This window comes from Crinia signifera, chromosome 3 (assembly GCF_055691185.1).
Source record: "Crinia signifera chromosome 3, ASM5569118v1, whole genome shotgun sequence".
NCBI lineage: Eukaryota > Metazoa > Chordata > Amphibia > Anura > Myobatrachidae > Crinia > Crinia signifera.
The window spans coordinates 189,850,000-189,876,247 of record NC_139219.1 but is presented as its reverse complement, the minus strand read 5'-3'; the positions used below and the strand labels follow the sequence as shown (position 1 = coordinate 189,876,247).

At 47.5% G+C, this 26,248-nt stretch overlaps 1 long non-coding RNA gene across 3 annotated transcripts; it reads right to left on the bottom strand.

Annotated features, from left to right (window-relative positions):
• On the bottom strand, positions 1–25,381 carry LOC146062629 (uncharacterized). 3 transcript variants are annotated; one of them, XR_014471431.1, is made up of 5 exons: positions 25,058–25,381; positions 22,857–23,126; positions 16,282–16,379; positions 15,183–15,426; positions 1–161 (listed from the first exon to the last, which is right to left on the bottom strand). It is a non-coding gene; the product is annotated as an uncharacterized LOC146062629 (long non-coding RNA). The 3 variants fall into 3 exon arrangements; XR_014471430.1 differs by lacking the exon at positions 15,183–15,426; XR_014471432.1 differs by lacking the exon at positions 15,183–15,426 and having other exon boundaries at positions 22,990–23,126.
• Positions 25,382–26,248: the final 867 nt, after the last annotated feature.

The following is a 26,248-nucleotide window of genomic DNA, read 5'->3' as shown; positions in this document are numbered from 1 at the left end:
TAAATGCATATTTATTATCGGTTACAATATAGTTACATGGAAAACATTCTAAATCCCCTACAACATACAGTGGACTTCCTTTGGACGATAGCTGGAATGATTGTGTGTCCTGGGCTTATATATATGCAGATAGACTCGCTTGTCATGTGATCCTGATTTAACTGTTGAGAAATATTGCTGATGAATCATTTTGTATCTGTGATTTGTTAACATTTTCATTTGCAAAAGAAATAAATATATTTAAAATATATATAAAAAATGTTACAAAATGTAGTATTAGTAGAAAATGTAATAATGTTCAAAAAGGACTAAATAGATATTATAGTGTGCCACCACAAGGCAACCGAGCCGCACCGACCAAAACTGACAAATTGTACACATTTCTGCAGCAGAATTCCAGGGGGGATAAGACGTAAGATAATGGGTGCAACCTTTGTAGTGTGGGCCCCCTGTGACTCAGGGGCCCATATGCAATGCACACACTGCACCCATTATAAATATGCCACTGATCTGATAATCTCCATGAAACTTGTTTTGAAACGTTAAGTATGCATTTAGGGTCTGATTCACATTGGCTTGGAAGCAGTGGCATAACAAAAGCGGTCCCTTAGAGGCACTAGGTAAGTTTGGGCATCTTAGGGTCTGCGGAAGCTATTGTTAATGGGGCCGCCTCCACTGAATCTCTGCCGCCTGTCTGCCGCCTCCACTGAATCTCTGCTGCCAGTGGCGGATTCAGGGGGGGGGGGCACCCGGGCACGTGCCCCCCTGTCATTCAATTTGTAGATGAGGACCAGAGCTTTCCAACGAGCCCAGCCCCGTGTCTCTAGCCCCCCGGGAACCGGAGATATCGCCTGGCAAAGCTGTAACATTTTTTCCCCATAGGATAATATGGGACCCGTCAATTCCGACCCCCACCCAGTTCCGACGGCTGCCAGTTCCCCCCCTGGCATCACAGGAGCTTGTTGTTCAATTCCAAATCGCTGGGCCTTCAATATGATACCAGGATGGTCCATATCGGTCAATCGATTCCAGAGATATAGCGTGTAAATCGATTTTTTTTCTTTTTGAAATGTAATTTCATGGCTGTTCATGTTCTTTGAGGGCAGATTACTCTGGAACCAAACGTTCCAGTTTCACTGAACCAAAATCATTCAAAGCCCACTCAAAAGTTCTTCGATATGATACTTGTCTCATGTAAATGCATACCTCCCAACATATGTGTTGGTGAAATAGGGACACTGCGCGAGCGCCCGAAAAGGGGGTGGGGCGTATGCAAATGAGGGTGCGGCTTATGCTAATTAGCCGCAGCCTCATTTTCATACGAGTATAGACGCTGTGCGCATGGGGGTGGCATGGTCTCCCAACTGCCACCCCCCGCAGCGGGACAATGCATGCCGCTGGTGGGACAGAGGGACAGGACCGGAAAATCGGGACTGTCCCGCTGTAATCGTGACAGTTGGGAGGTATGTAAATGGGTCAGTAAGTTCCGAAGATATAGCCGGTTAAATGAGATAACTGGTTAAGGGGGGGGAGGGGTGGTTTTCTCTCCCCCTCACACCAGAAAATGCAGAGACTAGGCTGGTGTAAAAGGGGCCAACCTGGGAATGCATTTTCTGGTGTGAAATGGGTATTATTTCAAATAACTGGGACCTGCAGTGCTCGGAATACAGCCAGGCTCTGCCACTGTCAGTGGCTATCACTTCTGCCTGGCGGCGGCTGTCCCCCATTTACCACGAGCATGTATTCCCCGTTGGCAATGAGCATGTAATCCCACATGGCAACAAGCATGGAACCTCTGGCAATGAGCATGGAACCCTTGGCAATGAGCATGTAGATAAGCAGCACTTACTGTATGTAGCATAATTTTTAATAGGCATTATGGTGTTTGGCATAATACATAATGGACATCATGCCGTGTAATTTAACGTGCAATGGACATTATGGTGTAAATCAGGCATGTCCAACGTTGGCCCTCCAGATGTTGTGAAACTACACATCCCAGCATGCTTTGCCACAGTTTTGCTATTAGAGAATGCTAAAACTATTGCAAAGCATGCTGGGATGTGTAGTTTCACAACATCTGGAGGGCCAACGTTGGACATGCCTGGTGTAAATGTTTAATGCGCGCCTTTGGTGGACAATGTCCCTGTTTATGAAGCGTATTGTGAATTTTGTCTTAATCTGTGTGGCATTATGTAAATTCTGGCTCAATCCGTGTGGCATTATGTGAATTTTGTCTGAATCCATGTGGCATTATGTGAATTTTGGCTCAATCCGTGTGTTATTATGTGAATTTTGGCTCAATCCGTGTGTTATTATGTGAATTTTGGCTCAATCCTTGTGGCATTATGTGAATTTTGGCTCAATCCGTGTGGCATTATGTGAATTTTGGCTCAATCCATGTGGCATTATGTGAATTTTGGCTCAATCCGTGTGGCATTATGTGAATTTTGGCTCATTCCATTTGGCATCATGTGTAAGGGGCAAGTATAATGGGGTCTAGTATTTTGTTGCATAATATGTAGAAGTTGTATATGGTGTTGTACACTACACTCAAGGACATGCCCCCTGTTGAGTGGCCACACCCCCTTTTCCAGAGCGCGCCTTCGGCGCGCGCACAACTACATCCTTCGCTTTTTGTTGCCATGGTGGGCCTGCGTACTTTAAATGCCAGGGCCTATTTTTAATCCCATTGCCACCCTCTCTCTGCCACTCTCTTAGCATGTACACTGGCACCACTAACACTGGCCCTCCCCCACCTAAACCCTCTTTTATCATGGTGCCCCCCCTGTCATTTTATCCTGGATCCGCCCCTGTCTGCCACCCAGTGCTTCTGCTCCTCCTGTTAGCATGTAATTTGTAAAATGGCCGCCCCATTCACAGCAGACAGTTATTATGGATGCTAGAGTAGGTGGCGACCTCCTCTTGCATCCTAAATAATGGTCTTCTGTAAAGCGGCGGCCATTTTGTAAGTGACATTCTAACAAGAGAGGAGCAGGAGCTCCAGGACTGCAGAGTGCAGACAGCAGGTCCAGGAAGCTGGGACCACAACAGATTGTCGCGGTGGAAGATGCAGCGGTGAGTGGGGATGAAGGGGGGGGGGGGAGGAGGGGGGTGCACACATTTTAGTGGCAGGGGGTGCCTTAAGGACTGATGCCAGTGTCATTATACCATGCCCCGTTCAAGTCAAATGCTGCTTTTCTCCAGTTTATGGAGAGAGGTGGGGCTAAAATAAAGCAATTTGCCTCATTTTAGCTTCACTCCCTCTCTGAAGGAACGCCATTGCTGGCATTGTTCTTTGCACCGGAGGTGATGCTGGGTAGGAACTGATTTGGGGGTGTAAGGACAGCTGTAGCTGATGTTACCCAGGGCTGCCGCCACCACTAGGCAGCTCTAGGCATTTGCCTAGGGTGCCGGCCACTGGAGGGTGCTAAAGGGCTGTAGTTTGGAGCAGGTGTCCCCCTTCCTGGATATGGAGGTGAGTGGCATCGTCGTCCCCGGATCCCCTGTTCCCCTTCCCCTGGCAAACTCCCCCCCCCCCTCCCCGTGGAACGTCGCGGCAATGCCCGGCACCCCCCTCCCCTGTAGAGAGAGTTCAGCGTGGAGGGGGACCCCCCCCTCCTGTGGACCGGCAAAACCCCCCACCTCCGGCCCTGATGTTACCCCATAGAAGCCTATAGGCTGCTGTATAAGGGATCCGAGATGGATCCCTCCCAGCATGCCCCACAGTCCTCGGTGTCTCTGCACATGCAAGAAGTCCAAAGAGTGGCAGTGATGGCAAATGGCAGCTCCTGTTGGAAGACATGCTCCTTGTGTTGCTCAAAGCATTTATTAGTACACATGCAATGAGCATATTGCGAAAGACAGTGGGATGTACCACCAGTGTCCCACTCCCTGAGTTGCTTCCATTGGCTGTGGCTGATGGCGGTAAAAGTAGGCGTTTCAACTCCTTCAGATCCACTCCTGTTTCCGTTCCCGCATCAGTATGACTTAATCATCCCCACTACAAGCATAAAATCTATATTTCTAATGTAGCCCATACACTTGTGCAATTGCATTCGACGCGATATCAGGCCCCATTTCCTTTGAAGATCACCTTGCGATAAATCTCATCAAAAATGCTATAAAAAAACGGTACTTGTACAAATTATATGCAAAACGTATGCGATATTTGCATAAGATTCGCATACGATTTGATCTGCGATGCGATTTAGCACACCTGTTCATACCCCCACTATCTACGTCGGCGTGGATTCGATTGTGTGGTGAGTGCAGCGAGGGGACGCGGAATAGACAACAAGTAATCCGTGTCCCCTCGTGGGGCTCGCTGCGCTTGCCACGTTTCGGGCTTGTTTTCCGCGTCCCCTCGCGGGGCTCAGTGGCTCGCCACACTTTATAAAATCAACTCCATGCCTGCGTGGATAGTGGGGTATGAACAGGTCGCAAGGACGTGTACCGCGTTCCCTCGCGGAGCTCGCTGCGCTCGACACGCTTTGGGCTGATGTGGATAGTGGGGGATTGTTCAATCGCATTGCAGGTTGAATCCTATGCAAATCATATGCAAATCGCAGGCGATATTTAAATAAAATTTTGCATACGATGCGATCCACAGGGAAGTGCCGCCGTGAAACTACACAAGTACCATAAAAACATTTTGTTGTGCATACAATCATGTGATTTATCGCATGCCCCTTACTATCAGAAATCAGGTGGAATCTCATGATCGAATGCGATTGCGATTGCACCAGATTTATCGGACAGATTTTGAAAAATATAAATAGAGGGCTGAGCTATCTGAGGGATATATAAACTGGCAGCCATTTTAACTCTCTGCACTCCTGTTTGCTTTGTGACTATATGTTTGGTTTATACCTACTGTTCGTTCCACATTGCTAACTACCGTGCATTGCTTTGTTGCTTGCATTACAAATTGTTTCTATACTGCTGTTTATTTATTTATTTATTAACAGTTTCTTATATAGCGCACACAGATTCCGCAGCGCTTTACAAAGCATAATAATAATATTAGGAGCAAAAACACATACCGAATTACAGTACAAGACAGTTTAGGACAAGTACATGGTTAATATGGATAGTTGCATCAGGGGACAGGACACTGAAGCAATCATCAGGGTGGCAGAGGTTTATATATTATAAGAAAGGCACAAGAGGAGAGAGGGCCCTGCCCGTGAGAGCTTACATTCTAAAAGCACACCTGCTGTGTGTAGAGATGGATTCTGCTCGCTATCAGGCTCTCACGACAGGCAGCCGCATTAATTATCGGGTAGGTGGATGGGGGGAGGTGTTAAAATGACGCGAAATGCTGCGATTTGTGTCATTTTAGCCCCGCCCCCTCCCCCGCGGACCCACAAAATTTGGACAGCAGGGGCTGTTGCTACAATGCAGGAGAATTGCCCACCTTCCTGGGGGGCCGGGAGGGTAGGCAAGTATGAATATGACACCTTCCAGGAGTTGCTCTGTCTGGTGACCCCCTACATTGAGAATAGGGATGCCATTCCCGGGCCATTCTTTGGGAAAAAATATCAATCCCAGGATTCCAGGGATTCTCAGGATTGAGTTGGTCAATGAAAATACATCGAGGGCACATCGAGCTCTGAGGGCTAAACCAGTCCCAGGTCAGCCTCCAAGAGACATAGTTACAAGACTACATTATTACCGCACTAAAGAGAAATTATTGTTGGCATCAAGAGACCTGATGACAATCTCTTTCAAAGACCTCTCCATTCAGATTTTCCAGGACCTTGCTCCATCCACGATTCAAAAGAGGAGAGATCTTCAACCCATTACCAAAGTGCTACGTCAACATAATATACGGTACCGCTGGAACTTTCCTTTTCAGTTGCAAGTCCTTAAAGACAATGTCACTCGCACAGCTAAAACCTTGGAACAGGGTCAAAAAGTTTTGGAGGACTTGAACTTAATACAAGATCCCTCTACATCACTCCCCACCCAAGGTACACCAGGGCCACAACGACCCTGCCCTCCTGCGGCCCAATGGTCCACAACTCGACGGAGCAGAAGAGAAGATTTGATCCCTTCATGAGATGGTTGACTTTATGCCATATGGGCCTTTTTCTCTGTTTATAACTAATACTATTTTGCATAGTTTTCGTGAAATTTATTAACTTAAGTTGGATTCACCTTTATTTAAATGTGTTGCTATATATGTGAGGGTCCCTGGCCCGGTTCCATTGCCAGGGATATTTCCTCGCCCTCTACCCTTCCCCCCTTCACTATTAAGGTATATATATATATACTCCTATATATATGTATACTATCCCTACTTCAGTTTAAGTTTTTAGTTAATAGTTATTATGTGTAGCCCCTTCATTTGGGTCTACCTATTTCAGGGTTTTGACCTAATTAGGTCTCCTCTTCATTTTCTACATTACTCCTCTATCTTCTTTCCTATTTCTGTCTTACTTTCTCCCTTTTCCCAGCTTGTTCCCTCCCTCCTATCCGACTGGTCTCCACCCTTATTCTTCAAGGATCATCCCAGAGCCTTCTTTGAAGCAGATTATAAAATCATACCATGGGGTTGAAATTAATCTCTATAAATGTTAATGGGCTAAATTCTCCTAGACACCGCACCCTGGTCTTAAGCGCTTGTAGACGAGAAAGGGCAGATATAATTCTATTGCAAGAGACCCACCTCACAGGTGAGCATTCCCAACTTATGAGTAGATATTTCCATCAAACATACTTTGCATCGGCCTCATGTAAGAAAAGGGGAGTAGCCATTTTATTTTCAAAAAATGTCCCTTTTGTTTTAGAAAAAAAAGTAACTGACGCGGATGGCAGATTCCTTATTTTAGTGGGTACTATAGGCTCAACTCAAATCACTTTAGTCAACATGTACGCACCTAACACCAAACAATGCCCTTTTTATACGAAATTATTTAAACAAATAGAGAAAATTTCACAGGGACATCTAATAATAGGTGGCGATTTTAATTCCGTGATAGACCCTTGTTTAGATAAAAAAGCTGCACGCCCGCTCAAACACTCCCTGGACGTACTGCGTACATCACGTAATCTTAGCGCAGGTTTGACCAAACTATCGGTCCTAGACTCTTGGCGTCTCAAAAATTCAACGGCCAATGATTATACTCATTTTTCTGGACCGCATCAATCGTACTCAAGAATAGACATGATATTTGTTTCTCGTTCAATTGCCTCTTCGGTTTCGGCGGCTGGTATTACTCCATTCTCGTGGACGGACCATGCAGGCCCCTATATTCTGTTAGACTCTCTCTCATTCCAACATAAATCTCGTTCCTGGCGACTAGATGACAATTTATTACTAGACCCCTCTATTTTGGAGGATATCAAATCTGCGATTTCTGAATATTTTAATCTTAACCTTTCTGACGAAATTACTAAAGGGGTAATCTGGGAAGCTCATAAAGCTACAATTAGAGGTAATCTGATTAGTAAAGCATCTTTCCGGAGAAAACAGGCTCAGAGAGAAATCTTACAGTTAGAACAAGACATCTCTTTGCTTCTTGACCAACATAAGCGGAATCCTACGACAGCGTTACTTACTCAGATTAACTCCCTTAGAGGGAGACTAAATACAATTTTATCCCGTAGATCAGCCAATCTTCTGAAAAAATTACAACAAAAATACTATGATAAGGCAGATAAAGCGGACTCAGTTTTGGCAAGTAAACTCAGACAGAAGAAAATGTCCAGCTTGATATCCAGGGTTAAGAGTCATAGTTCGGGAATAATCACCTATGACCCAAAACAAATAGTAGCAGAATTCCATGATTTCTATAAGAAATTATATAATTTGAATAGTTCCAGTACTCAAAACAATTCTATTGATCCCCTGTCTCTTTCTGCCTTCCACTCTAGTGGCCTTTTTCCAACCCTTGACGACCGGAGATTGGCAGAACTGAATGCAGAAATATCAGAAGAGGAAATACACTCAGTAATTGGAGGTCTAAAAACTTCCTCTACTCCTGGCCCGGATGGATTTACCCCTCTATATTATAAAAAATTCACCTCAGTTCTGACTCCCTTTTTAAAAAGTTTTTTTAATGGTCTCCTTGATGGTGATTCTTTTGACTCACTAACCTCTTTGGCCAACATAGTGGTGATCGCCAAACCAGACAAGGATCCCCTCCTGGTCTCAAGCTATAGGCCCATTTCTTTGCTCAATGTTGACATCAAGATATTTGCAAAGGTGTTAGCCAACAGGCTGGGCCCACTGCTCCCGGACCTGGTACACCCCGACCAGGTGGGCTTTATATCTGGCCGACAGGCATTTGATAACACGCGCCGTACAATTGACTTGATTCATAGTATTCATGAACAGAAGATTCCAGCTCTGGTGTTAAGCTTAGACGCTGAGAAGGCCTTTGACCGGATTCAATGGCCCTTCATGTTTCACATACTTCAAAAGATAGGCATCTCTGGTAGATTTTTTCAAGGAATATCATCCCTTTATGACAAACCACGTGCATCAGTATTGGCTAATGGAATAGCCTCTTCCCCGTTTTTAATTACTAATGGGACGCGACAGGGATGCCCGCTGTCCCCTCTCATTTTCGCACTAACTATTGAGCCTCTTGCAGCACGCATTAGATCCAACCCAAATATAAAAGGAATTAAAATAGGTGACGCGGAGCATAAAATAGCACTTTATGCTGATGACGTCCTGCTCACAATTACTGACCCAGCTAATTCCCTCCCTCACCTTTTCCGTGAGATATCAGATTTCGGAACGTTATCAGGTTATAAAATTAACTCATTAAAAACTGAGGCCCTAGATCTCTATGTTCCGCAGCACATTAAAGATACATTGGCGTCGGCCTACGACTTCCGCTGGAATAGAACCCAGCTCACCTATTTGGGTGTCGCCATTACTAAAAATTACAGACATCTTTATCAAGCTAATTACCCAAGATTAATTGCACGTTTACAAAAAGACCTTGCTGACTGGGGAGGATATCATATATCCTGGATTGGTAGAATTAATGCTATCAAAATGAATGTATTACCACGTCTACTCTGTTACTTTCAAACCCTGCCGATACGTATTCCCCCTTGTATTTTTAAATTTCTCCCAAAAAAAATTATGGACTTTATTTGGTCAAATAAAAAGCCTAGAGTGAGTCGTTTGATTATCCAGAGACGTTCTTCCGATGGTGGTCTGGGGGTCCCAAATTTAAATTCATATTACTTAGCAGCGGGATTGGCCCAATGTGTCCTTTGGAATAGACCTAATTCTGAGAGGGTTTGGGTAGATATTGAATCTCAAAGTCTCAAACTCCATTCGGTATATTCTCTTTTATGGTTATCCAGACCGGCCCGTCCAAAGATTACAAAGACCCATCCGGTAATATCACATTCTCTAGATATCTGGGACACTGCCAATAAACGATTCAAAGTAGCACACTGATCCCTCTATTTGATAATCCTTACTTTCGACAAGGTTGCTCCCCTAAGGCATTTAGTAGCTGGTGGAAAAACGGGATAAGGTTTATTAATGACATCTCTCAAACTTCATCCTTCCCCACATTTGCAGACATCCAATCTATACACCCTATTCCGCATAAATATTTCTTTCAATATCTCCAAATCAGGCATTTTCATTCCTCAGTAATTGCACAAGTCACTGCTAGACCACTCACCTCTATAGAAAACTTAGTTTTTCGCAAGACATCGACAAAAGGTCTAATTTCAAATTTATATCCTTCTTTATTACCTCAGACTTCTGATACTAGAGATTCATATATGAATGCATGGGAATCTGACCTAGGAAAAATGCTGCAAGATGACGATTGGTCTGAAATTTACTCTAATGTTGCCTCTAGTTCGATATGTGTTAAACTGAAAGAAAACGCATATAAACTTCTCTATAGATGGTATTATGTTCCAGTAAGACTTAATAAAATGAACGCAGATATATCCCCCCTATGCTGGAGATGTAAAAAGGCGGATGGAAATTTTCTGCATATCTGGTGGGAATGCCCAGTTTTTATCCCTTTTTGGCAGAAGCTGACTACCTTAGCTAATTCTATTCTATCTTTGCAAATTCCATTTGAAGCTGGCTATTTTCTCCTTTCAATGAATATCCCAGACACAACTCGCTCGAAGAATAAATTGTTCACTCATATGGTTCTGGCGGCTAGAACCTGTATAGCGGGTCTATGGAGATCTCAAACTGTTCCGTCTCTAGCCGAGGTGACTGCCAAGATCTGGCATATTCATTCAATGGAGTACATCACTAGTATCTTAAATTGCTCTTCCGCTACATTTATTAGGGTCTGGGAGCCCTGGACCACGTATTTCAATGTACCCCCAGCCTTCCACTAAAAACATAGTAACTTATCTCCTAAAAGTTTGAACTTGACCAGTCGGGTAGGACCCCCCTCCTTTCCGGGTCCCTCCTTCCCCTCCCTTTTTCTTCACCTTCCCCTTCCTTGTCCTCTTTTTTTTTTTTTTAACCCCCCCCTTTTTTCTTTCCTTTTTTTATTTTTCTCTTCTCTATTAGTTCTCTTAAACACTTTATCTTTAAGGCTTCTGTGACTAATAAAAATGTTAGTATGTGTATATATGTGTAAGCTATATGTATGTATGCATGTATGTGTGTGTGTGTGTATATATATATATATATATATGTACATATATTATTATTTATCCTTGTTTATATGCATTATATCTATATTGCCTTTAAGTATATTATCACCTTTAAAAACAAAAACAAAAGAGATGCCTCTATATTTTCTTGACCGTATTGTATTTGGTCCAGGGAACCTCTGCGCACGTTCCTAATTTTTGCATTAATTTGTACATATTTGGACCATATTCTTTACCATATCTATTTGTCTAACTATTTATTTATGTATCCATGGCATCTCATTAATAAAATTTATTAAAAAAAAAAAAAAAGAAAATACTAAGAAAAAAAAAGTTAATGAATTAATATAATTGGGGATGGTGGTGGGGGTTAATGGCAAGGATAGCTGTTTTGAGGATGGGTATGAGGAGGAGTTTGGTAAGTGGTGGCCTGTGATTGTGGATAACTGGAATGGTAGGTGGGATGCTGAGGAGGATGGGTACTGGTGGAAGGGAAAGTGGGTGGTGAACTGAAAGTAAAAGGGACATGAGGAGCAGGTGCTTGAGGTTCTGGCCCATGAAGGTTCCACTTTAGTGTCACTTATACTGTGAATGTTTTGTACAAAACCTGTGACACCAGGTGCTAGCACTCTAGTTGCTGGTGCTTGGAAAGTTTACACATGGTTTTGACAACATATTACGCAAAGTCATCCAATTCAGGTTTTGGTTTCCGGAGTAGTTGTGAAGATGCCTCCAATAGTAGCGGATCTTCAACAAATTCGGTTTTCTGTGGCTTCTTCCTGACACCCTACTGAAATCGGGGGGTGCGAAACATGCCCTTGCTCTGGGCAACATGGCACCTAGCTACACCACTGCCTAACCCTATGTTTATGTTCGCTTCTATCCCTGCTGTGTCACCCCAGTTTGTCTGTCCCTTACCTTTAGAATGTAAGCTCTAACGAGCAGGGCCCTCTCTCCTTGTGCTTTTCTTAGGATATTATATCTCTGCCACTGTTATAATTGCCTCAGTGTCCACTGTTGTAACTGTCTTTTTTATTTACCATGTACTTGTCCTAATTTGTATTTGTACTGTAAATCACTATTTTTCTTGTTTTGTTCTTTTGCTCATCTATGTATTGTCAGGTGCTGCGGAACCCTTGTTGCGCCATATAAATAAGCGATAATAATAATATATACCATTGCTTTTTCTGTCATAATTTGAGCCACTTGGCCAAAGGGGGGGGGGGGGGGGGGGGGGGCTTTAGGCATATGAGTTAGGTGCTCAGGTAGTGAGGACATGCAGGTACTACAGGAAAACCAAATAATATCACCAGCAGCCAGGGGTGTAAGTATGGCGGTACGGGGTGGTACGGCGTACCGGTAAAACATATTGTGCCGGTACCCCGTACCGCCATAACAAATACCCCCCCGAACTGTGTAAGTGGCGGGGGCGTGGCCTCCGCCACCCTGCCACAACTGATTCCCTTCGGAGGGGAGCGCATCACGGATCTCTCTTTTGCCTCCCTGTGTCACTGTGACTGGGCTGTCAGCCAATCAGAGCCAGCCCGCGAGATATGATTAGCTGACAGCCCGGTCTCAGTCAGGGACACAGTGACGCCGGGGAAGGAGAGATGCGCGATGCGCTCCCCTCCCCGCCAAAGGGAAGTGAAGCAGAAGCGGCAGCAGTAGCATCCACGGCGGCTTGGGACTGGAGGGGGATAGGAGACCCGGACACAAGATAACAGCCAGCACTGCACGAGTCAGGACACGGAGGGTGAGTTGTGCTGCTGCTGCTGTTGCTGGTGGCTTATTCTGGCACTGTGGGGGGATATATGGCACTGTGGATGCATATGTATGTGGCACTTGGGGCATACCTAGCATTATGGGGGGCATATGTGTGGCACTGGAGGCACATCCGGCACTGGGGGCATATTAGTAATGGCCATCAGTTGTGTGGCAGCTGCGCAATGGGCATTATGATGTGGGGCATAATGTGTAACGGGCATTATGGCATGGGTAATATGTATTGGGTGTGTGACGCGTAACAGGCATTACTGTGTACATTTTGGGCGTATGCCTTCGGCGTGCAATATCCCTGTTTGTAGTTTATCTGGCTCCTACATTTTGTGTGCAGGATGCAATGCACAAGCCCAAACAGAAATGTCATTGTGTTCTAAAGTTTTGTCATGTAGCCACTCCCCCTCGTGTCATATGACCATTCCCCTGACCACGCCCTTTTTCGCTGCTCGCCGAAGCAGCACAGTACCACTGACATATTTTTTCTACTTGCACCACTGCCAGCAGCACTGGTAGCCTTTTAGCAAGAGCAGGGACCAATGGTAGGCAAGTATGCTGTAAGAACTACAGTACATATCCAAGCAGCCACTTCTCCTCCCATCAGCTCTGGAGCCTATACATGTAACGTAATTCGGAATACATGCAACGTAATTCACGTCCCCTCGCAGGGTTTGCTGCGCTTGCCACACTTCGGGCTCGGTGGCTCGCTGTGCTCGCCACACTATATATAATCAACTCCATACCGACGTGGATAGTGAGGGTATAAAACGGTCAGGAGGACGCGTTCCGCCGCGTGGATAGTGTGTGTGTGTGTGTGTGTGTGGGGGGGGAGGCCTAAGTCCCAATGGATGTCATACAAGTGTATACTACATTAAATGGCATTGCACCCTATAAAATCGCATGCGATTTTGCGGGAGGTGCGATGTGATTGCATGCGATGCAATCTCATCGCACCGCCCAAGGCCAGAGAGCAGTGAATAAATTTCATAGGAAAATCGCCCACTAAACTATTTGCTATTTGCTTAGTGGGCGCCTGGCTACTACATAAGTACTTAATCCAAAATAGGGAGCGAGGTGCAGGAGGTTTTTCCTCACGAAACCTCCCACCCAATTAAATTGCCCCCCATAGATTTTAAATGTGATGTGGTGTTCGCAATAGGATAGGCGGCATAGTCAGGTTAACAACCATGTATCCTAACCAAAACAACAGCATGTATTTAATAATGTAATTATCTCATGTATTAAACATTGTTTCAGAAAGATGTTCTGAAAGGATTTAATTCACACACCATAGGACAGAGGAATGCTGCAGAGTAGGAGAGGTGCCTAATTCTGCACCCTCGCCTGTGAATCTCCAGTCTCACTCCCATTTGGTGGTGACAGACAGGTCAAGCACGGTCAAATGATCACTTAAAGTGAACTAATACAAACAATGACTGTCAGCATTGTGCAACTTTTTTGTAACTGTGAACTAAATTATAAATGTTAAAAGTAGCAGAAACAAAAAAAACAAAAGCGCAAAGTTTTGTATTGTGTTACAATGTTCATCCTCCTTAATTGTTAAGGTGGTGCAACTTCATCCAAAATGCCAACCATAGTCTTAGTCGGGTGCACCAATAAAATTAATATAGAAACACTTTAGTAGTACACATATGCTCACATACATCAAGAACAAGTCAAAGTTTATCAGGATAGCTATGCAGTTCTAGACTACATGCACAGTGGTCAGCGTAAAGTAGTCTGTGGCACCAAGGTCAGGATGGATACCTACGGACCATGTCATGTCACCTTTATTAATAATAATAATAATAATAATAATAATAATAATAATAATATTTAATGTACGCACTTGAATACTCACATTCATCCTCAGAACATACTTTTACATTTTGTGGGCGATTCTGATTGACACACAAAGCTGCGAAATTCGCAGCTTTGCATGTCATTTATGCGCCGCTTGCCCCTGCTTGCACACCGGATATCCTTGCACACATGTGAAAGGATGTTTAGCATAAACATTCGATGGTCGCTGACCAAAAATGATTTTGCAAGCGCTCGCAAATCTAAGACACCTCTCTGGTTTGCAGGCTTCCTGTATGGGAAGAGGGCGGGCAGCTGACATCCACTGATTTTTAGCGTATTTCCCCAATAATAAGCCCTATCCCGAAAATAAGTCCTATCAAAATTTCTCTTAGTCGAGTGCAAGCACTAACTTCTATGACCCCATCTCCACCCCCGTTAACTCCCTTCACTGCCGCCTTGCTTGTACAGTACTGTACTGTATCCGTAGAAGCCAGGGGGCTTCTACTGGGGAATGGGGGCTGTGAAAGCAGGACTGGAGGCATGGTTCTGTAATGCAATGTTAATTAAAATAATCCCTACCCTGAAAATAAGCTCTATGGTGTTTTTTGTTGAAAAAAAAAAAAAGAATAAGACAGTGTCTTATTATCGGGGAAACTCCGTAATAAACAATGTCTTTATTACCAATTAGCATGGAGCGTTTTCATCAGTCAGGTGACCTTAGGTCCAGAAAGTGGCAACTATTCTTTCATTTTATATTGTTTGCTGCAATGCAGACATTGCTAGCACTTGAACTGCCTATGTCTAAGCTGTGTTTGGCTAGTAACAACCACTTTGTCACTAAATTGTACAGTAGATGCTTAAGATATCACAGAGCAGCATAGTTAGCACCTTCCTGCTAACTATTGATGTCTATAATAAGAGGCGACTCCCATCATAATAACCACTAACCAATGACATTTGATGTAATTAACCATTATTGGGGCAGCTCCTACCTTTTGTCAAGAAGAGAGAAGTCAACAGTGGGTCTCTGAAGTAGTATCATGGTAATCTGGCTGGCTACAAGTCATTGAAGCTTGATTGCAGAATTTCCATTATTATATTGCCATGCTCATTTACCACTGTCTGCCAGAAGGCGTTGCCCAGCTATTTAATTATATTACTGTGGACTCCAGGGAAACTTTCATAGATTGTACCTTTGGTGCATACAATGGTTACTTTATCACAGTATACAGTAACCTACAGAAACCATATTAATCGTTAGACAATCAGATTTTGTTTATCATTTTCTAGGATGCAATAGAGAAGTTATATCCATTATATGATTTATTGGTTGTTATGAACAACATCACCTCTTAACTCCTTGAGTGGTATGCCTGGAAATTTTCCAGGCTCAGCTGCACTGGAGCAGCGGGCTGTCCTGGAAAATGTGAAATAGGTGCGCGCCAGTGGTGTCAAGGTGTGCACCACTGGCGCAGCACCTCTAGAGCCCCCCCCCACAAGTCAGTCTCCATACCCTCCCATCACCTGTGCTCCGGCGATCGCACGCCGGAGCTCTTCTAACCCCGCTCCCCCAGCCACCTGCCGCCATACTTTTAGTAGCAATGACGTAGGCGGCAGGCTCGGGGATGTTTGGGGCGGCTCGGGGGGACTCGGGAGCGCTCAGGCACCTGAGTCTTCCCGAGCCGCCACAAACATGCCCCAGCCTGCCGCCGACGTCACTGCTGAATGTGACAGGCCAGTGGTTAAGGCAGCCGGGACAGCGGCGGCAGGGAAGCTCCGGCGTATTAACCCCGGAGCAGAGGTGAGGGAGGAGGGCCTGGCTTCCAACTGTGGTGGGTTTTGCTGGGGCAGGACAAACCTGGTAAGTTTGTCCTGCCCCAGCAAAACCTACCACTCAAGGAGTTAAGTAAGTAATTTCGCACTGAGCTAGACCGGGCCCTCCTACCTCCAAGTCTGTATGTTGTTACCCAGTTTGTTTTATCACTGTCTACTATTGTAAAGCGCAACGGAATCTGCTGCGCTATATAAGAACCTGTAAATAAATAAATAAATAAATAGTATACCAATTCTGACTGAATCTATATGACATACCTTTTATGATAACTTGGTTGGTGGCGCTCCCTAGAGTCCTAAGGCTATCAGCATGGGTACAGGAGGGAAAGAAGACTCTTTTCTATGGGGCACTGCTTCTGAAATAATTGCATTTTTTTTTTAAATATTACATCTTTATTGGTTAGTTTAAAATATATTCATCTCCTTCCAAATACAATGTTGATATACAAAGTGAACACAATGATGCAAAGTGCTGAGATACAGACAAGTGTGTAAAAAAAAAAATACAGTTTATAACATTTAGTAAAGCAATAACATGTCAGATGTTGGCAGTAGGGAGAGGTTTGTGGTTTTGCCTGGTACCTGTCTCGCTGTTAAGGAACATACATACACACTGGGCAATTTTGAGCTCAGTTTTGTCAATTGAGCTGCTTTCAGCTCAAAAGTCACCCAGTGTGTATGAGCGGTGAGTACTGAGTACATGATATATAAAATATATGACAAAGTGCCATGTGCATAATAATATTAATAATAGTATGACAGTACTGGTAATGGTGGAATGTATCACTGTGATTTGCAATTGCAGATAGGTACCAATCCTGTTAAACACAAGCTAGGTAAAGGGCCCTACACACATGCCAATGTGTAGGGCTTTCTGGAACCGCTAGGTTGCTCAGCACACAGCGCTGACAGCTCACACACAGCATGAGTTTTCAGTGATGGGTGTTCTCCGGGGAGAACACTGACGATCAGCGAGATTTGTGCTCACTGACTACAAATCTCGGCCAGCGATAGCGACACGCAGGGACACACATTGCTGTTTCTATGGCCCCCCCACACACACACACTGATGTAGGGGCATTTTCTAAGCGACTTAGCCAAACTTAGTAAAGTCGCTTACAAAATGCCTTAAGGCCCATACACACTGGGCGACTTTGAGCTGAAAGCCACTCAAAACAGTCTGTTTGAGCGTCTTTCAGCTCAAAGCCACCCAGTGTGTATGCCCCAGCGGTGAGCACTGCTTTGCGCTCCCGCATCATCGCCAGGAAGGCAGCTCATCTGCTGGTAATACCAGCAGATGAGTGGCTTTGAGGACGACTTTGCATAGCTCTGCGCTATGCAACGCCGTCCTGCCCCCTCTGTCCACGCCGGGTAGGGGGAAAGCCGCTCAGTGTGTATGCACTGAGCGGCTTTCCCCGCAGCGGTGATTGTCATCATCTCTGTCCATACACGCTGGGCATAGTCGCCCAGTGTGTATGGACCTTAAATATCATCATGTGTGTAGGAGCCTTAATAGTGCTGAATTTTAATGATGCATCAGTTCCTGCCCCAGTGGAGCTTACAATCTATATTCCCTACCACATTTGTCTCTTAATTTATGTAGCTATATGACCTTGACTGGCTATTATGAGAGGTTTATAGATATGATATAATTTACTTGCTTCTTCATCTGTTTCTACTTTCAACCTGTGTGCTATGATAGCAGTCAACTGGTGGATGAGAGCACTAGGCTGGAGATCAGAGGTGAAGGAAATGACAGAAAAAGTCATCAAGATCTGCTGTTATGTCTAAAGGTGCCCATACACTTATCCGATTTGGGCTAATTTAGGCCGATTCCGATGGATCGGGCCGAGAACTCTGCCAGAATCGGCTGCTTGACAGGACCGCGCATCGGGTCGGACCCTACAGATTGAACCAGCTGCAGCTTCAATCCGTCGGATTGGACCCATCAGCTGCACATCGCTGGTGCTTTTTAGCACCCACAATGTGTTGGTCCGATTCATAGGTGTGAAGGGCAGCAGGAAACGCCCAGGGGTTGTGGGTAGCAGGGTCGCACAAGGGCAGGCAGTCCACACGAAAACAAAAATACTTGGGCAGCGTGAGGACCAAGGCTGCATGAAGTGCCTGAGGGCTGTGGGTGCAGCGGTGGAGCGGGCAGTCTGCAGTGTCAGGGAAGCGCTGAGCAAGTGGTCACTGCGGACAAAAAGATAGGCCGGCCGCAGGGCCGGTGCAAGACACTGGAGCGCCCCAGGCGAGTCGGGGTGGGGGCAACCCGGTGCCCCGGGGTGTGGGTGGTACCTGTATTATAAAACTGGCGGCGTCGGCGTCCCTGCAGTGCTGGAGCGGGCAGGTACTGGAGCGGGCAGGGGTGTCCGTGCCGCGGGGGTACCTGCGGCGCTGTCACTGTGTATAAAGCTGCTGTCGGCGGCGGTGGCGGGGTCCCTGCAGTGAATAGAAAATAACTAGCGCTATGCGGCGGAGCGGGAAGCGCTTCTGATTTTGAAAACACTTGCCGCACGCTGATTGGCTGAATCTCAGCCAATCAGCGTGCGGCAAGTGTTTTCAAACCCAGAAGCGCTTCCCGCGCCGCCGCATAGCGCTAGTGGTGCTGGAGCGGGCAGGGGTGTCCGTGCCGCGGGGGTACCTGCGGCGCTGTCACTGTGTATAAAGCTGCTGCTGGCGGTGGCAGGGTCCCTGCAGTGAATAGAGAATAACTAGCGCTATGCGGCGGCGTGGGAAGCGCTTCTGGGTTCGAAAACACTTGCCGCACGCTGATTGGCTGACACGCCGCCAGCTATATGCACATGCTGGGGGTGAGGGGAGAACTGCCGCCCTCCAGGTGCCGGCGCCCTAGGCAAATGCCTAGCTGCTGCTCTCAGCCAATCAGCGACCAGCCTATCTTCTGAATTTTCAAATTCTGCTGCCGCTGTCCGCAATGTCCGCTCACTCAGCGCTTTCAAGAAACTGCGGACTGCCTGCTCCGCCGCTGCACCCACAGCCCCCAGGCGCTTGACGCAGACCCCACGCTGACCCCACACTGCCCAGGTATTTTTTTTCTCCTGCCCCGCAGCTCTCCGGGAATTTTACATGGGATAAATCGCATGTAATTTATTACATGTAAAAAATGGCACATACAGTGCCACATCGTAGTGAGCTCTCCCGGGCAGCTGCCGGGGGAACTCAGGGGAAATTAGGTCTGATCTGTCCTTCGGACAAGTCGGCCAAAGGTATGGGAGCCTTTAGACCTTTTTCTCCACTTCTGTTAGTAAACCATTGCAGGAGTGGACCAAAGGTCTGGCACAAATAAAGTCATGCTCAGAGTAAAGAGTAGTAATATGCAGTATTTATACACAATGATGATCACCAGACAGATCATCAAGCAGCTCAATTTGTCAATTGAGCTGCTTTCAGCTCAAAAGTCACCCAGTGTGTATGAGCGGTGAGTACTGAGTACATGATATATAAAATATATGACAAAGTGCCATGTGCATAATAATATTAATAATAGTATGACAGTACTGGTAATGGTGGAATGTATCACTGTGATTTGCAATTGCAGATAGGTACCAATCCTGTTAAACACAAGCTAGGTAAAGGGCCCTACACACATGCCAATGTGTAGGGCTTTCTGGAACCGCTAGGTTGCTCAGCACACAGCGCTGACAGCTCACACACAGCATGAGTTTTCAGTGATGGGTGTTCTCCGGGGAGAACACTGACGATCAGCGAGATTTGTGCTCACTGACTACAAATCTCGGCCAGCGATAGCGACACGCAGGGACACACATTGCTGTTTCTATGGCCCCCCCACACACACACACTGATGTAGGGGCATTTTCTAAGCGACTTAGCCAAACTTAGTAAAGTCGCTTACAAAATGCCTTAAGGCCCATACACACTGGGCGACTTTGAGCTGAAAGCCACTCAAAACAGTCTGTTTGAGCGTCTTTCAGCTCAAAGCCACCCAGTGTGTATGCCCCAGCGGTGAGCACTGCTTTGCGCTCCCGCATCATCGCCAGGAAGGCAGCTCATCTGCTGGTAATACCAGCAGATGAGTGGCTTTGAGGACGACTTTGCATAGCTCTGCGCTATGCAACGCCGTCCTGCCCCCTCTGTCCACGCCGGGTAGGGGGAAAGCCGCTCAGTGTGTATGCACTGAGCGGCTTTCCCCGCAGCGGTGATTGTCATCATCTCTGTCCATACACGCTGGGCATAGTCGCCCAGTGTGTATGGACCTTAAATATCATCATGTGTGTAGGAGCCTTAATAGTGCTGAATTTTAATGATGCATCAGTTCCTGCCCCAGTGGAGCTTACAATCTATATTCCCTACCACATTTGTCTCTTAATTTATGTAGCTATATGACCTTGACTGGCTATTATGAGAGGTTTATAGATATGATATAATTTACTTGCTTCTTCATCTGTTTCTACTTTCAACCTGTGTGCTATGATAGCAGTCAACTGGTGGATGAGAGCACTAGGCTGGAGATCAGAGGTGAAGGAAATGACAGAAAAAGTCATCAAGATCTGCTGTTATGTCTAAAGGTGCCCATACACTTATCCGATTTGGGCTAATTTAGGCCGATTCCGATGGATCGGGCCGAGAACTCTGCCAGAATCGGCTGCTTGACAGGACCGCGCATCGGGTCGGACCCTACAGATTGAACCAGCTGCAGCTTCAATCCGTCGGATTGGACCCATCAGCTGCACATCGCTGGTGCTTTTTAGCACCCACAATGTGTTGGTCCGATTCATAGGTGTGAAGGGCAGCAGGAAACGCCCGGGGGTTGTGGGTAGCAGGGTCGCACAAGGGCAGGCAGTCCACACGAAAACAAAAATACTTGGGCAGCGTGAGGACCAAGGCTGCATGAAGTGCCTGAGGGCTGTGGGTGCAGCGGTGGAGCGGGCAGTCTGCAGTGTCAGGGAAGCGCTGAGCAAGTGGTCACTGCGGACAAAAAGATAGGCCGGCCGCAGGGCCGGTGCAAGACACTGGAGCGCCCCAGGCGAGTCGGGGTGGGGGCAACCCGGTGCCCCGGGGTGTGGGTGGTACCCAGGGGCGGATTGGGATGGAAAACCAGCCCGGGAAATTTATGGCAGCAGCCCTAATGGGGGTGGAGTCTGCTGAGGGGGTGGGGTCTGTAAAAGGGGGCGGTGTCTACTTATAGGGTAGAATTTCAGGTTGCATGCAGTTGCGGCCTTTCTTGCAACTTTTTCTGCAGTTGCATCTGCAGCTATATGTTAATGCAGTTACACTGCCCTGGTGCATGGCCGTGCACCAAATATATGGACCGGCCCCACAGGAAAATACAAACACATTTGCACCAGCAGGAAAAAAAAAACATACCTGACCCCCAATATGGAAAAAATAATCAATTTGCCCCCCACAGGGGACAGGCTAGGAGCAGTAGTGGGAAGCAGGGGCAGGATGGAGTAGTAGTAGTGTGGATAAGGGGACAGGCTAGGAGCAGTAGTGGGAAGCAGGGGCAGGCTGGAGTAGTAGTAGTGTGGATAAGGGGAGTGGCGGGGAGCAATAGTGGGAAGCAGGGGTGAAGCTGAGCCGAGTCTAGGCTTAGGGTGCATGCCCCCAGGCATTTAGCTAGTTTTCTGGGTTAGAGATATGCAATGGGGTATTTGTATGGTTGTAGCTAGGCTGCAGGGAATTATTATTAGGGTTAGGCTGAGTTGTGTGTAGAAGTAGGTTTAGGCTGCAGGGGGTGTATGGTTAGGCTGTGTTTGTGTGTTTTTTTTAGTTAGGGTAAGGCCTGTGAGGGATATGAGTAGGGTTAAGGTTAGGCCGCAGGGGTGCGAGTATGGTTAGGGTTAGGCTGTGTGTGTGGGGGGGGTTTCAGTGGCATAACTAGAAATTTTGATCCCCCCAGCCAAAAACAATTGGACTGTTTCTTGGCAATTCGGCTCCCAGTGCAAACAGTAAAAAAACTGAAACAGTGGCCATGGCCTTACAATGGTGTGGTCTCAAAGGGAATGATGTAGAGAGGCAGTGGGTGACAGTGAAAAGGTAACAGGAAGAGGCAAAGAGTGATGTCTAAAAAAGTCAGAGACCAACAGGAGAGAGGGAAATGGGGAGATAGTGACAGTCACACTGGGGAAAGGTAGAGGGTGATGTAGTGGACGATGGGGACGGATAATGGGAGATAAAGTGGCAGTGGTTTACAGAGAGAGACAAAGGGTGATAGAGAGAAGCAGTGGGTGACCCCAGGGAGAGAGTAAAAGAGGTAGTAAGTGGATGATGCCAGGAGAAGGCAATGTGTGACAGAGGATGGCAGGTAGAGGCATTGGATGACAGGAGAGAAAGAGAGGTGACAGAAAGAGATAGTTGGGAAGGAGGAGGGGGGAAAGAGGGGACGGGGGGGGGGGGGGAGAAGGGAAGGGGGGTAAGAGGGGAAGGGTGGAGGGGGGGTAGAGGGGAATGGGTAGGGAGAGAGGTGGAGAGAAGGGTAAGAGGGGGGGAGAAAGGAGGGGGATAGAAAGAGAGGGGTGGAGGGAAATGGAGAGGGAGAGACAAAGGAAGAGAGGATGAGATGGAGGGAGATAGAGAGGCTAAGGATGGAGAGAGAGAAGGGGGAGGAGGAGAGGGAGAGAGAAAAAGAGAGAGAAGGGAGAGAAGGAGAGGAAAGAGAAATAGAGGAGGGAGAAATCAGGTGTAAAGGAAGGGAGAGAAAGGAAAAGAGTGACGGAGGGGTGGATAGAGATAGAAAGGGAGAGTCAGAGAGAGAGAAAGATGGAGTTATGTAACATTGGTGCAAGTGTGGTGTGAAGCAGCTTGTGAGGTAGAGGGCCATACTGCCACATCCTAAGCTGCGCTAGACTTACCTCCGGCTGTCAGCTCCAGGCTGCTGCACGGCTCCCGCTTCTGGTTGCCAGCTCCCGGCAGCTGCGAGGGTCAGATCCCATCTCCAGGCTCCTGCTTCTAGATGTCAGCTTCTGGCTAGTGCAAGGTTCATACCTCAGCTCCTGGCTCTTGTTTCTGGTGTCAGCTTCAAGCAGCTTTGAGGGTCAGGCTCCCGTCTCTAGCAGTCTGCTTCTGGCTCCCGCAAGGTTCAGACCCCGGCTCCCGTCTCTGGTGTCAGCTCCCAGCTTAAACTAGATTTAAAAAAAATAAGCACCTAAATGACGGGGGGATGTTAGGGTAAAGTCCCTTACAGCCCTACCACAGAAGGCATTCTATACGGCATAGTCTACCCTCACAACACAGGACCCCAGACTCTCCCCTTACTATGTAGCATCCATCACCCCTCACCCAGCACAGCACCCCTCATTTAAAACCCCTCTTCAAGCACAGCACAGATCACAGCAGAGCACCCATTCCTGTATGTCATCTCGCCACACTCACCACCCCTGTTCCAGCACAGAACAGCAACCAACACCTCTCTCAGCATGTCAGCACCCCTAACCCATAACCCTTCTTCCTGCACAGCAACCCTTACCTACCAGCACCGCACAGATCACAGCAGCAGCACCGATCTCCCTACACAGCACTCAGTGCCGGAACTAATGTCTAGTAGGCCCAGGTGCAAACATATGTTTTAGGCCCCCACCAACCTGCCTCCCACCACAGGACGTCAGCCGCCCGCCCAGGTCTAGGAACTGACTCCGCAAGTCTAAGCCAACCAGAATCAGGCCCTATATCTCTACACTGAAATAAATCACTACATTACAGTACATTGCCCCCACTCCTCTACACTACAGTACATTCCCTCAATATGCAGCACTATATCACTACACTTTAAATGCTACACTACAGTGACATTACAGCTTGTGCAGGAAAGCGATTTTTTCGCCGTCTCCACTCCCTCCAGCTGAGTGGCCAAAGTCTGCAGCATGCTGTGCCCTGACCCTGCCTGTAGCCCACATCCCCCGGGAACCCAGCTTCTGCCTGCTGAACCTATACTGTTAGCTGAAATATAACTCACAAAGCATGGAGACGCAGTTGGTTACAGACACATCATCTAACCGCTGGCCATGCCCAGAGCCCCATTCTGCCTGTATCAAAGCATATGACAGCTCTGGGATGGGGGAAGGGATCAAGCAGATTATATGGGAAGGTGGGCTGCACTGTGGCAGAGGAAATGCAGGTGGCATGCCTGCCCTGCAGAAACTGTCCCTTAAAGCAGTGGTTCCCAGCCCTGGTCTTCAAGTACCCCCAACAGTGCACATTTTCCAGGTCACCCAGCAGGTGCACTCATTATTCAGACACATTTTAAAAGATCCGCAGGTGGAGCTAATTATGTCACCTGTGATTCTGTGTGGAGACCTGGAAAACGTGCACAGTTGGGGGTACTTGAGGACCAGGGTTGGGAACCACTGCCTTAAAGGATGGCCTCCCCTTTTCTCCTCCAGTCTGAACTGCCCCCTCCTTCTTTGACTACTGTACTTTAATGCATGATCCAGATAAAAATGACAGGGGGGGCACTGTAATTGGGGGAGCATGGTTACTAGTGTGGCAAGATACGGGAGTATGGGTGTAGTCCCAATGTTATCGCAAAGGTGGGAGAGCCGTAGAGAGGAGGATTAGTGGAAGAAAGGAGAGGAGAAATAGTGGGAGAAATAAGAGGAGAGAGAAGGAATAGTGGGTGGATGGTAGAGCAGGAGAGAGGAGGAAGAGTGGGTGGAAGAGCAGGAGAGAGGAGGAATAGTGGGAGAGCAGGAGAGAGGAGGAATAGTGGGAGAGCAATAGAGAGGAGGAATAGTGGGAGAGCAGGAGAGAGGAGGAATAGTGGGAGAGCAGGAGAGAGGAGGAATAGTGGGAGAGCAATAGAGAGGAGGAATAGTGGGAGAGCAATAGAGAGGAGGAATAGTGGGTGGGTGGATGAGCAGGAGAGAGGAGAATTATGGTGTACATTAGGGCAGTGGGGCCAGGGATGGTAATCTCAGAGCAGCTAGGTGCCATTTTGCAGTGTCAGGGTCCTGGCTGAAAGCACCCCATTACAGCTGCTGTCATTGAAATGGGCAGGGGAGGGCAAACTAACATGCACACACAGTGACAAACACACTGTACAGTGGAAGTGCATTACCTGTCAGTACCCCGATGAATCATGCCCTCAGCCACTACCTTTATAGAACTGGAGCTTCATTCTTCTGACACAGGAAGTTCAGCAGCAGCCTGTTCAGGGAGAGTGTAGAGTGGAGCCCCCAGGCATACAAATCAAGTGAGGAACACACTCGATCCCTGCCTGCTCTGCTTGTCACCCGGCTCCTCTGGCTGCTGATTCCCCGAGCCCGGCACCCGACCCTGCTTCTCATCCCCAACAGTAACCATCGCCCTGAAGTGCAGATTCTTCAATACTGTCCACAGCTGTGTCTGCTTTCATTGCCGCTCTACTCAAAGCGGCAATGAAAGCAGACACAGCTGTGGACAGTACTGAAGAATCTGCACTTCTTTCTCCCTGCAGCCGCTCACATACATTTCTGCGCGGCTTTAGAGCTCCGCTGGCGGGGAGGAGGGGGGCGCTGTGAAAGCCGGAAGTGTGTTAATCGGGCCGTAAGCACCGCGGGAGGTGCTGTGTGCGGCCGCACATGCGCACCAGCCCTCCCGCGGCCATTTCAACTTCGGCCACAGCCGCGGCCATGTTTAATCAGGGCATTTTGCTGCGGCCGCGGCCGGTAACCGCGGAGATGGCGGTTTGGTGGGCCGCGGCCCAGCCAGGGAGGGTGGGCGGCCGCTATGACTCTAAAATGTGCCGGCCCACCGGGAAACGGCCCGGTTTCCCGGTGTGCCAATCCGCCCCTGGTGGTACCTGTATTATAAAACTGGCGGCGTCGGCGTCCCTGCAGTGCTGGAGCGGGCAGGTACTGGAGCGGGCAGGGGTGTCCGTGCCGCGGGGGTACCTGTGGCGCTGTCACTGTGTATAAAGCTGCTGTCGGCGGCGGTGGCGGGGTCCCTGCAGTGAATAGAAAATAACTAGCGCTATGCGGCGGAGCGGGAAGCGCTTCTGATTTTGAAAACACTTGCCGCACGCTGATTGGCTGAATCTCAGCCAATCAGCGTGCGGCAAGTGTTTTCAAACCCAGAAGCGCTTCCCGCGCCGCCGCATAGCGCTAGTGGTGCTGGAGCGGGCAGGGGTGTCCGTGCCGCGGGGGTACCTGCGGCGCTGTCACTGTGTATAAAGCTGCTGCTGGCGGTGGCAGGGTCCCTGCAGTGAATAGAGAATAACTAGCGCTATGCGGCGGCGTGGGAAGCGCTTCTGGGTTCGAAAACAATTGCC